General features: G+C 41.4%; 1 long non-coding RNA gene across 1 annotated transcript; it reads right to left on the reverse strand.

The window, feature by feature from the left end:
• Window positions 1-6,047: 6,047 nt before the first annotated feature.
• On the reverse strand, window positions 6,048-9,563 carry LOC121921559. Its single transcript, XR_006101976.1, has 4 exons — window positions 9,472-9,563; window positions 9,316-9,354; window positions 8,680-8,709; window positions 6,048-6,127 (listed from the first exon to the last, which is right to left on the reverse strand). It is a non-coding gene; the product is annotated as an uncharacterized LOC121921559 (long non-coding RNA).
• Between the last annotated feature and the right edge of the window lie 3,971 nt (window positions 9,564-13,534).

Genomic DNA, 13,534 nt, shown 5'->3' on the forward strand with positions numbered 1-13,534 from the left:
GAGGAACCAAAAGAAGTCCTTCCCCCTTTGCTCCATGCAGCGCTCTCCCCATCCCAACTCCATGCGATTTCTCTCCAAATTAAAGCCTCACAGGGCAGGGACTGCAGGCATTGGGTCCTCCACCAACCTGCTTTGCAAAGCTTGGAAATCCAGCCTTGCAGGGCAGGGGCTAGGGGCACCAGGTCCTCCACTTCCCTGCCTTGTGAGGGAAATCCATCCCCCTCAGGGGAGGGACGGGGGGGCACTGGGTCCACCTTCCTGAGTGGGGGGACACTCACCATGGGACACTGCACCCTCCCCCCCCCCCACGCATTCCCCTAGTGATGCTATTGCACTCTCATTGTTTATAGAATGGATTTACAATGGGTAGAAAACATTTGATCCTCCGGATGAAAGGCTCCAGTCCCCATCAACCCTTGGCAATCTTGTCACAGCTCAGGATTGATGAGAGAGTCAGTCTAACAGCATCTGAAGGATCACAAAGGAAGAGGGAGAGGTGGTGGAATTTGGTTGCCAGTTCCAGTATTCAAGTGCTAGGAACTTCCCATCTCAATTCCCCCACCCCCTTCCCATAGATCAGCACCATTTCCTCTTGCCACCATTTGATCAGGAATAAAGACAAGCATGCATTACTTTATGTTTACCAAATGTGAGGGCAATCCTATTGTTCCAGCCACAGTTAAGTCAAACTAAAGAGCTTAAGCAGGCAATTAGGCTTTCACATATTTGTCTTCCTCCTCAGACTTCATGGTATAAATAAGAAAAACAATAAGAAAAAATTAAATCAATATCATTCTATTAACTGTGCAAAAGCTCATAAAAGTATAAGAGATCAGATTTTTATTTTATTGTGCATTCTCTCAAAAACATGTATTTTTATGCAGGTGCAGCATCCTCAAATGAGGTCTCTCATGCTCATGCTGGTAAGTAAGTGAACACAGGATCCTATAGAAACAGATTTTTAAAGCAATACAAAGGAGCAGATTCTCTTGACAGATTATCTATTTAATAGTCCATTTCTCTCCAGCCTTTTGACCAAGGAACCTTAGGTGACATACTGGCTTCTCCCCCCCCCCTCCACTTTTACTTTGATGGATCAAGCTTTATTTAAAAAAGTGGCACAAGGCATATTTGTCCAAAAGGACAGCTCACCCCAGGATATCTAAAAGAGTGCAAATGATACAGTGAAAATGATTGATGTTGTCAGATGTGCTGATGTGTGCTCCCTGAGGGATATATACATTTGGGATGGAATGAAAATGCTGGTGCAGTCCTTTAAACCCTACTCTCTTTTCCCATGCAGGTTATGAAGAAGAGCTTGGCTTTCCTCCTAGCAGGCCTGATTATGCCACTAATATGTTGGCAGATATATTTGCAATATTGGGCTGAGTGACTATCATTGAACCAGTTTAAATGCAGTTGATTCTGGGAGCTTCCATATTGTCAGACTGATCACAATAAAATACAATTGTCAACTGCTCTGCAACAAAAACCTGACTATTTCTTTCCTGGTGTGGGATTTTCCTGACACTTAGATGTTCAATAGAATTCATAAACATGCTGCAACACAGGTCTTGGTTTTTTTTTGTAAAATCATCACCATAATAATTAGGTGCATCAAAAACCTGATATGAAGGAGTTCATATAAAGCTTGAATCCAGCATAGCTGAACATTTATGTATCTCTTTCCTTGAAGTTTTCCTCACCATTGGAACCAGAAAATTCTCACTAGTCTTAAACAATATGCCAGCCAATATCTGTGCTAACCAGGGCTGGAAAGCCTATCATGCCAACCCTGTTAAAAGAAATAAAATCTCCATCTTGATTCCAAGAATCACATGCATCTGGAACAATAAAGAAAAGGGCCAATGAACATGAGCAATAGATGTTTCAAAGATGTACTCCTCATATCAGTAATTACAACTTCAAGAGCTCTTTCACACTACACAGTTATAGAATTCTGATACCTAACAGATGTGACTTCATTTCATGGATTCCTGTGATTTGTAGCTTGGTGTACTATTAAAGCTCCCTGCAAGAGAATTGTAAATACCTGGGATTCCATAGGAGTCAGGAATGGCAGTTAAAATGGAATCATGATGTTATAAATGTAAAGTGTGAAAGAGCTCCAAAAGAGCAGCTATATTTTTGAAAGAAAACCTCATTCACAAGGGACATTAACTGACATGTGACTGAATGCAGACACAACAGGATGTCACCTGCAGTACATGCGGAAAACAACCACAATCCTGCACAAATGGTTCAGGAATCACACATTTGCAATCCAGAGGCTTGATGAAGCAGTGGTAGACATTTTAATTCAGCACACCACAATCTTTCCGATTTAAGTGCGTTTGGAACTGAACTACCATCTCATCCAAATCCTATTGTGGGGGAATGGAAATTTTCTAGCTCAACACACATAAGACCTTAACACCACAAAGATTTGGCCTAGAAAATAGTATATAACACCATCATCTACATTAAACACTCCACTAAACAATTTTCTTAACTCCTACCTTGGATACTGATAGGAAGTGTTTGTGTGCATCCAGTATGATTGAGGTGCATTGGCACCAAGGGCTGTGGGAAATAAAATAAACTTTTATTGATTTTTAGTATCTTTTGCTTTTGGTTAAGGTGATACCTTCTATCTTCATTCCTATCAGCTAATATGTAATAATATCTCCTAATTGCTTTAGGAGGCAGTCCGTGGGAAAGACTACAGGAAAAGAAAACACCACTTCCCAGTGATTTGATTCATGTGATTTAATAGACTTCAGAGAATGTCAGCTGCAGTGCATGTGGCAAAGAAAAACCCCAAACCCATAGTCCTGCACATATGTTTCAGGAATTACACATCTGAAATCCTGACCAGGAGGCATAATGAAGCAGTGCTAGACATATTAACTCAGCACACCATGGTTTTTCTGGTTTAAGCGTGTTTAGAACTGAACCATCTTCTCATTCAAGTCCTATGAAAAAACTTGGAAATTTTCTGGCTCAACAGACGTAAGACCTTAACACCACAAAGATTTGACCTAGAAGATAATATGTAACACCATCATGTACTTTAAAGACTCAACTGAACAATATTTTAACTGTTACTGATAGAAAGTGTGTGCATGCAGCTAATATGATTAAGCAGCATTGACACCAATGGCTATAGCAAATAAACTAAACTCGTATTGTTTTAGTAGATGTGTTAATTACAGCTTATCTTTTGCTTTTGGGTAAAATGATAACTTCCATCTTCATTTTTTTTCATTTAGTATTCCAAGATAGTAATAGGTGATGTCTCCTAGTTGCTTTACTTCTACTTTTTTCCAGGATGATCTATGATTTCATAATTGGATCCTCTTTCTTCACAGAATCAACATAAGTCAAAATATGTCAATTTATCAACATAAGTCAAAATAAATACCCACTTGCTGTCTTCATATCTTGAATAGAAGCATTTTCCCTTTGGAGGGAGCCCACAGCAACCAAACTATGTGGGATCCCTCCACACCCAAAAGAACCCACTGAAAGCAGATTCTTTTTGGTGCTCGCAGGTGCCACAATAAGTGCACCATTACACACTGTGTTGTGTCAATGACACAAGTGTGGTGCCCAAAATTTGGATGGACAGGAGGCTGCCATGATGCCAGCATCCATACAGACAAGGGTTCAGGAGCATGAGGTTGCTGTGTGCTCCCGAATCCTAGAATCAGCACAGACATGCCCCTTCCCGCCTCTCTCTCTCGGTCCAATGGTAGATTTTTGGAGTTCTTTCACGCTTTACAATTATGACACTACAATTCTGTTTTAAATTTCATGGCTGTGTTACCCATGCTGCTCCATATAAATTTTGGTATAAATGATAACCCTTAATGACCCCTAGATGAACTCTAGTAGCCTGTCCACCATTGCCAGAAAGGCATGAGGACATGTGCACACACCCCTGAGGGGCACCCACATCATCATATCTAGAGAGTCACATAAGAGGATTATCATATGACCAGGAAGAGCAAATGTTTGCCTTGCATGAGGCTCTTGCCCCCTCCCAGGTCTGTTGTCCGAGCAGCTTAAGACCACTAAGACAACCAGACAGGGACATCCAGGTGAAAAGCAAGTAATTAAACACCTTTGTTCTCACCATCAAGCACCTTTGCCAGAAGCAAGATTTTGCCTATAAATACTCCCAGATTTGCTTCTTCACTGGACCAGTCTGGATTTCAGGGGGAAGCTCTGTCCCGTTGAAGCCTGACCTGGCTCCAGTTTCTGACTCCGGGCCAGTCTGGATTTCAGGGGAAAGCTATGTCCCTTTGAATCCCTGGCCAGTCATTCCATGGCTGAGCCTCAGGCCATCCTCATCATATCCATTTGGATTCCTGGAGGGAGTCTACATTCTGGTACGTATCACCCATGTGATGCCTAAAATTCCATGCTAACCTATGCTTTTCTTGAGCCTTGTATGTATGTGTGTATGCTAGTGAATCGTATGTGTTTTCCCTCATTATAAATAAATTGGCTATTAATTCTAGAAGTCTGTCTCAGCTCTATTTATTGGAACCCCCTGGTCTACTCCGTATACATATCGGGAGATGATTCTGCAAGGGCTGTCGTAGCAGGCCCTCCTCTTGCAATATTTGAGCTAATAACAACAATAAAAAATTCCCCTAAACGGACCCTTGGCTACAGCTGCATCCTATCAAATTCTAGGTATTAACAATTCTCAATCAGGGAGCTCTAATTCCACACTAAACTACAAATTGCAGGATCCCATGGGATGAGGCCATGATAGTTACAGAGGTATCATAATTCTATCGCTGTATAGTGTGATATTGTAATTACTAACATGGAGAAGACATTCTCTTTGAAATAGCTATTTCTTAGGTTAAGTGGTATTTATAGTACTTTTCTTTGCTGCATCATATGCATCCAATTCTTAGAATCAAGATGTAGATCCTATTTCTTTTAACAGGGTTGGGGTAGTGGGATTTTTAACCCAGGTCAGCATAGACATCAGCAGCCATATTGAGAAAGATGTCTGAGAGTTTTGTGATTCTCAGTGGTGAGGAGAACATCAAGGAAAATTGTTCCACAGTGCTAAATTCAAGTTTTATGAGAACTCCTTAAAACTAGGAGTTCTGATGATGATGATGATGTCAGCCTTTGGCAATGTGTGTGACAAGGCCATGACATGTAGATAAATGTCCTTGAGGTGGTCAGACATCAAGATGTGTATTGTTATACTGCACCTGTGATATGTACTGTGAGGTAATGTACTGTGGCATGGATTGGAGAGTTACATAAGCCTAGGCTATATGCTGAAAGCCATACAGGGAGAAGGGGCAGTGCATCCCATAGGGAACAATGGGGCACATGCCCGCCAGCATATACACAAGCCCATTCATTTAAATGGGGCTCAAGCATAGGAGGAATTCGCTTTATGTGGGGGAGTCCAGAATGGATCTCCCATTTAAAGAAAGGGTGCACTGTATATAGTTGTGTCTAACGTAAACTATTTGTGGGTTATTGTAGAGTGGTTATCATTGAGTGGTATGGGTAGTGGAGTTACTGTAAGCTACTGTGAGAACTGAGAGGAACTCTGTCTGTTTGATCAGTTCCTTTTATTGTAAATAGTATCTCACTACCACCTTTATATAAATATCTTCACATGGGCAATCCAGTCCTGCTTCCTGATTTCATCTTGGTATCTGGAATCACATTCACATTGGTTCACAGCATGACAGATGATGATTTTACTTAGCCCTTAGCCTGTGCTGCAGTATATTTGTAAATTCAATTGAACCTCTGAGTGTCAGAAAAATCACACATCAGGAATGACACTGACAAATTTTATTGAGGATGTATTGACAACTTTATTTCATTCTGCTCAGATTGCCAACATAGAATCAAATGCTTTTCAACTTGTTCAGTGATTTAAACTTAGAATTATGGAATTGCAAAAGACTACAGGGGCCATTGAGTCCAACCCCCTATCATGCAGGAACAGTAATCAAAGCAGGTCCAAACTTAATTAAGTGGTTTAAACTTGCTTAGCCCAATGCTCCAAGCATGCTACTCAAAAGATTAGGAACGTGGTCACCACCAGGAGGAGATACATACTTTTCTTCATAACCTGTAATGGAACAGAGAACAGAACTCAAAGGACTGCACCAACACCTTCCTTCCATCCCAAGTGTATCTTTCCATCAAGGGGCACATATCAATACATCTAAAAGCATCAATCAAGTTTATTGTACCACTTCCACCTTTTTAGATTTTGGAAAAAATGCTCCTTGCCAGTAGGGTTGCCATAGCGCCGGATCTCCAAACCGGGAAAAATGTAGGACAGAATTTTCAAATGTAGGACACACAAAATGTGTCCTACATTTGAAAATTCTGTCCTACATTTCCCTCGCGATCGCAGCGGGGAGCGAAGGCCAAGCGGCGAGGGAAAGCCTCCATTTAAGGAGGCTTTCCCTCCCCGCCTGGGCCCCAGGCCTCACTGCGATCGGAGGCCAGGATCGGGGCCTTGCCTCGTTCTTGGCCCCCGCGGAGGCCAGGAAGGAGGCGAGGAGGCTGCAGGGAGGCGGGGAGGTTGGCGCGGCTGCGCCCAAGAGGCGCCGCCTCCCTGCAGCCTCCTCCGCCCCAAGCCTCACTGCCCTCCTTTTCCTCTGCGCGGCCATGCGCGGTGGAGGAGGAGGAGGGCAGCGAGGCCCCAGGGTTGCCTTGCAACCCCGCTGCAACCGGGCTTTTCCTGGTTTTTGGCGGCACCCGTGCCGTGACCGGGCAGGTGCCGCCAAAACTGGGAAAAACCCGGTTGCAACCGGGTTATGGCAATCCTACTTGCCAGCAGTCCATCCAGGATGACCATAGCATCCTGTTTTAAGACTGGGCCATGCAGGTGTCATGGACTCCAGGCAATCACTGGGTGATCACAGTTGGAGCAGTCTCTGGCTGCCCTATCATGCCCATCTTCTTGACCCCACAGAGATTTTTGTCAGAGATTTGCAAGCAGGACCCATCTTACATAATTGTGCTAGTTGCCTTTCAGGTTATGCAGTGGCTTGAAAGACTATAAGGAAATTACCAAATCAAGAAACATAAATAATAGATAATTCTGAAAGGGGGGTTGGCCTATATAGAATTCTAATCTAAATATCACCAGTTAAGGTCCCACATCTTCCTCCTGCTCTTGTTCTCTTTTTAAGTTAAGTCCACATACAGTATTCTGAATCCATAGATGCCCTGGTGAGTCAGTGGTAAAATGCCTGTACCACAATCACTCACACATAAGCCACAATGTTGTGAGTTCAGTCCCAGTCAGATGCTCAGGGTTGACTCATCTTAGCATCCTTCTGTAGGTCGCTAAAATGAGTACCCAGCTTGTTGGGGACAATTAGCTTACACATTGTAAACCGCTTATTGAGTGCTTAAGTGCACTGATAAGCAGTATAGAAATGTACTTCCTGTTGCTATTGCTATCTATGGCTTGAAAATATTTCTTTAAAAATTCAAAAAAGCCAACCTTGATTTGGCCATTTTAGATAAGAGATACTATTTTACTACACAATGTATATAATAGGATTTGAGCACCCATCGATTTTGGTGTCCAGTGGCAAACCTGGAACCAAGCCCCAGCAGAGACCAAGAGCTCACTGTTATGTTTAGCTTGTAAAATGGAAATTAGAAAATGTTAACAAACATCCTCCTTTCCTCATACAAGTCCTGCATTTTAAACTTCTGTCCAGGATGATTTCCAAAATATCTTCCATTTTGAGCATGGTCAAGGTTCAAAACAAACTGCAGAAACAGTCCAGTTTGAGACCACTTTAACTGTCCTGGATCAGTGCTAGGGAACCCTTGGAACTGTAGTTTATGTGGCACCTGAGCTCTCTGGCAGGAAAGGCTATAAAACTACAGTTCCCAGAATTCCCTAGCATTGAACCAGGGAAGTTAAAGCAATCTCAAACTGGATTATTGCCTGAAATTGGACATTATACAGTCTGACCCATGTAGATTTGGGCACCATTTTCTGCTTAACCAGTCAAAGAAAACTGTTGTGTAGATTTAATCTATCAGCTAATTTAATAATAATCATTTCAGTCATATAACAGGACCAATATGAAGGATTTTTTTAAAAAAAAAAACCCTGCAATTTGTACTTAGCAACTGGCTGCTTCATTAGTTTAAAGTTCACAAACTTCAAGATTTCATAAAGTACACATTTTTAAAGTTGCCATTAGAAAACATTTTTTCTTCACAAGGAACACACAGGGCAGATTCTTCCACAAAGCAGAATGGCTCAGAAGACAGAAGAGATTAGTTCACTCTCTTTTAACACACTTTATCCCTGACGGGATAAAGGTACATTTATTTTTAAAACAGGATTTATCACTTTGCCCATAGCTGGGCAAATGCATCTTGGATGCATCCTGAATACCACCCACACTTATTCTGTGGCTTTTCAAGAACAGGCTTTTCAGGGACAGCTATGGGTAAGTGCAATAAAACCTGTTTTAAAAATAAATGTGCCTGTATCCCATTAGGGATAAGTCACATTAAAAGAGACTGCGCTAATCTCTAGAGATGTGTGGGCTGACTCCCTTGGCTAATGTGAGAGGCATAGGTCTGTAAAATCCCATCTATGAGTAGGCTTCATTTGTGTCTGCTTTTAGAAGGCCTTACCTGCAGCATCTCTCAGGCTTCTCTCAGCAGCTGCCATGGGAATTGCAGGAGGAAGGAGGTGAAGGAATAAAGAAACATGTGTTAAGTGGATGAGGTCCTTATACTAGTTCAGCCAAAGCATGATCTATCAAATCCTCCCATTTCAAGTACTGTTCTTTAGTCCACTTCCAGATCACACTGTATTGCAGAAATGAAATGGAAAGACACTTACACTATAGTAATTCATGGGTATTGTCACTTACACACCTGTAAACCATTCCCTCACATTCCTGCCCTTTCTCATAAAGACTTTATATATCACAAACAAAAAACAAACCAGGGTTAAAATGGTAGTAGCCAACCTCCTGCTATTTGCTATGGAAGTATTTTTAATTTTACTTTCATCTAATGTAACCTATTAGCACAAAAAATGTCCTATTACTTTTCTAATTTTCTTGATTATCATCATGCATGGTCCAGCAAAGAAGAAGTGAGGGATGGGGAGAGGAGCTAGTTAGTTATAGAGCTCTTGGGGGGGGGGGAGGATGGGAATAAATGAAATATTAAATAGAATCCATTATCAATAGATTTTGCTCCTTTGTACTGCTTTCCCCCCCTTAAATCTGTGTCCATGTGAACCTGCATTCACATACTTACCAGCATTAGCATGAGAGGCTTCATCTGAAGATGCTGCACCTGAATAAAAAGACATATATTTGAGAAAAAGCAGGGTAAGATAAAAATTGGATCACTTAGGGCCAAAGAAAAAGGTGGAGAGAGAGAGAGAGAGAGAGAGATCAAGATGCAGCTTACCTCCTGACATCAAGATGCAGGCAAGGATTGTCAGTACAAAAAGGAAATAGATCTTCATTGTCCTGGAATTCAGAAGCTCTGCAACTCCGTTCAAGAGACTTCCTGATGAATCAAAGCCCTGTTCTTCTCCCTTATAAAGGGAATGAGGCCTAGCTTGAAGGGCTGACACATTGTGGTTCCTGGGATTAAGAGGAAAATTAATTAAGGCTTAAAGAACTGACATTCAAAAGATAAACAATGTGGCAAATCTTTCTGGGCTTAAAGGTCAAGTGAATAGGAAGGGAATGGTTGTCTTCCATTATCAGCTGATTGGACAGCATTTTCTTTCAGACATTCCCTTATCCTAACTCCTACTATGACTAACTGAAGGGGTGAGAAATATGCAATTTGCTACATATTGTCAAATTTCAGATCCTACAGGGTGAAGCAGACAGTCATGAAGGAGCGGCCTCTGGCTGCTCTGGGTGCAATCTGACCAGCAATACAGCACCCACACGGCCCACTCCCAAAGTGGGCTGCCACCACAGTCCTAAGCCATGCCAGCTAGAAGTCACACTAAATAAATCCCTTTTGGGGCCAACTTTTCACTCCCTAGTGTGGCCTTGCCTTTGTGCATCATCTAAATATCATGCCTTCAAATCAGCCAGAAGATGCTTAATTTGGCCTGTTTGTTTTGGGCCTATCATGCCTGGTCCATCTAGCAAGAAACGATTAATGGTAGCAGCTTCATTTCTTATACTCTAAAAAACTTTTTTGACTCAGCCATCTTGATGGCAGAGTGGAATGGAGTAATTGATCCACAAATGGTTAGAGCTAACCAGATAATTTTTTTTTTAATGATGGCCATTATGGCTGCAACTGATGCTTGTGGAATGAAATATGGAAATACCAAAGAATTCACTGTTTTCTCAAACCAACATAAGTCTTGGTCCAGATTAAATATATATTTGTAGCATCTACAACATTATGTACAAAAGCAGAAAAACTGGCTGTACTCCCTAAAATCATGTTGGACCGTAATCCCATCTGAGGAAAGAATTTATTTGGTGATTTAATGAACTATTATTTTAAAAATGAAATAATAGTAAAGAAATAATATTTTTTTTCAAGAAAATTTAGATAAAGGAGTAGGTATTGATGTGGTTCGGGATGAATCAAAACCAGTAATGAGGATATTCATTACCAAAAGTGTTCTGAGCTCAAGAAGAGGAAAAATAAGAAGGTTAAAAAATTCACCAAAAGAAAATTAAGTTAAAAGAATGACAACTCAAAATAAAACCAACAAGAATATATTAGAAGAAATAAGATGTCTGCAAAAATAAACACCAATTATTAGAAGAGATGGAAAAGAAATTAAAATACATTAAATATATTTTGAGTTTTCAAATAAACCAAGGAGGTGATTGTCTTACAAATTAAAGGGGGGGGGGAATAAAAAAGGAGAAGAGATTGACCAGCGGCAGCAGCAGCAGCCTGGCCCACAGCTGAGAAGGAGGGAGAGAGAGAGACGCTGGGAGGAAGCTGTGCAGGAGGAGCTCTGCAGAGGGCTTAAAAGACCAGCGTGGACCCCAACTCTAATACCAACATCAGCTTGACAAATATTTAGTTTAAGTTCCTGAACTTTGAGAAATCTGTGACAAATAAGCAATGGGAAAGAGAAAACGAAGGAAACAGTTAGGTGGGAGCCCAAACTCGTTTCCCCACATGAAACTTCCAAAACAGCCAAGAATCGACGAGTGTTTTGCAGGAAATGGCAATGTAAGAAAATCAAACCCCATTTATACTGCTAATAGATTTGAAGCCCTGGCAACTGGCTTACAATTAGAGTTAGGTGAGGAGCAGCCTCTGGAGCCTCCCCCACCTCCTAGTGTCAAGTTGATTGAAAACCAAGACGAAGAATTGGGTTCCCTCCACAGTTTGTCAGCCCATGCAAGTTGTCTTGATAACAGTCGTAGGGATTATGAAATAAAGTCCAGAAATAATTGGACACTTCCCAGAAATGTTGAGATTCAGAATGGGGAACAACAACATGGGGAGATCCCAACACAACTTATGACGAAATACTGCCTGATTACCACACAAACTGTGATCCTGATATCTGAACAGTTAGCTGAGTTAAAACACAAATTGGAAGTGTTAACTGGAAAAATAGAGATGCTGGAGCAAAAGATATCTGCAAGACCTCTTACTAATCCCCCTTGTACAAGCAATTGTGAAATGGATGTGACCAAGTTAAACAAACATGTTCAATCGGGAAACTTAGTAGATAGGACTAAAGGAAATGATATAAACTTAGACCCAAGGAGGTTACTCCAAGAAACAAACAAAATATTGCCTGGGATAGCACCTCAAGAGGATCATGTATACCCCATGGAGGCCATAAAAAGTAAAAAACCTTTTTCTGTGAAAGATAACTGTATACTCCAACCGGAAAGGATTGCTCTGAGTGTCCATAAGAACAGAATTAATGATGGTCAGTGGATTTCCAAGAAAGTAATTAAATCCTCCCTGGGAAAACTTCTTCACTGCCAATTAGGGCAGATAGACTTAGACACTGTTGAATGGCTCCCTGGGTCATTAAATCAAACACGAATCCTCCTGTCCTTTAAGCAGTCTACCATCCCTCTGATGCTACTCAGGATGAAGGCTTATTTAGCCCGATATAAAATTTTTCCTATCAGAGTCTTTCATGAAGAAAGAATTAAGCCTTTATTTGCTAGCTCAAGAGCTGCAAAAGTGGTAATCCCCCTTGTATTGACACGGAAGGATTCTGAAGCTGAGAATCAACCCAATCTGCATCAGACTGAGGACAATTTCATTGATGCATTTGGTCTACTCTCAAGAGAAGAGCAAGATACCATTTTGCTCCAGTTGGAAAAATTAAAACAGTCTCTAAGGAACACCGTGGTTTCTACAGAGCCTCTGATAGATTTGAGTTCTCCAAATTCGGGTTATAGTGATTTGCTCACACAAATGGAAGAACTGCCTAATCTTCAGCAACCAATGACTAGTGTATGTGTCCCTTTGGGGCAACTAATGACTCCTGAAACTAGGATGAAGTCACCAACTGATCATATGTCTGAAGAATGTGCTCCAAAGTCGCGGTGTGAGAAGGAGGTTGGTCTAGATATAACCCCTCTGAAGAGGATCCATGTACAAAGACAATCTTCTACTAAGCAGCCCCCAGTAATTGAAGAGAGGACAGTAACACATTGGGCCTGGTCACAGGATGAGACAACAGGGATTCCCAGTTTGACTGGCACCGAGAGTAAAGATCAACCACAACAACATCAACATCGTACCACCTTATCGTCAAAAGGTGATCACTCAATCAACAATTGTGTCTATTTGGGTAGTATTGACAATATTGTGGTAGACAATTTGAGGGAAGATACAGATTCCAATTGACTGAATGTGTCAGTACATCATTTCCCCTCTCCTGATTTAGAACAGTCTGGTAATAAGGATAGTATCCAAATAGTTACATGGAATATTGCCGGTTGGAAAGAAGGTGTGAACACTGACTCAGTGGGTTTTCTTTCTAAATTTGATGTTGTTGCTATTCAGGAAACCTGGTTAACTGCAGAGGATGAACCATTAAAACTCCCGGGCTTTCAATGCTGGGGTATCCCTGCCCAAAAATTAAAAAACAAAGGGAGAGCTTCTGGCGGCCTTTGCACTCTTATTAAACAAGATTTGCACTGGCAAGCTGAGATTTTACATAATGGGGATAAATATTCTCATTTCTTAGTTATTAAATTCACATACAGTGGTACCTCGGGTTACGAAATTAATTCGTTCCGCGGCTAATTTCGTAACCCGAAAAACCTTCGTAACCTGAATTGCCATAGGCGCTAATGGAAAAAAAGCCGCGGCTCCGCCGCGGCTCCATTGAAAATAGCGCCGAGGTTTTTTCGTAACCCGAAAAAACCTTCGTAAGCCGAAACAATAAATCCCTATGGGATTTTTTCGTATCCCGAAAAATTCGTAAGCTGGGTAATTCGTATCCCGGGGTACCACTGTACAAGGTTTTAGAAGTGATATTGATAAATGTATACATTCC

Source organism: Sceloporus undulatus, chromosome 2 (genome assembly GCF_019175285.1).
Source record: "Sceloporus undulatus isolate JIND9_A2432 ecotype Alabama chromosome 2, SceUnd_v1.1, whole genome shotgun sequence".
Lineage (NCBI taxonomy): Eukaryota > Metazoa > Chordata > Lepidosauria > Squamata > Phrynosomatidae > Sceloporus > Sceloporus undulatus.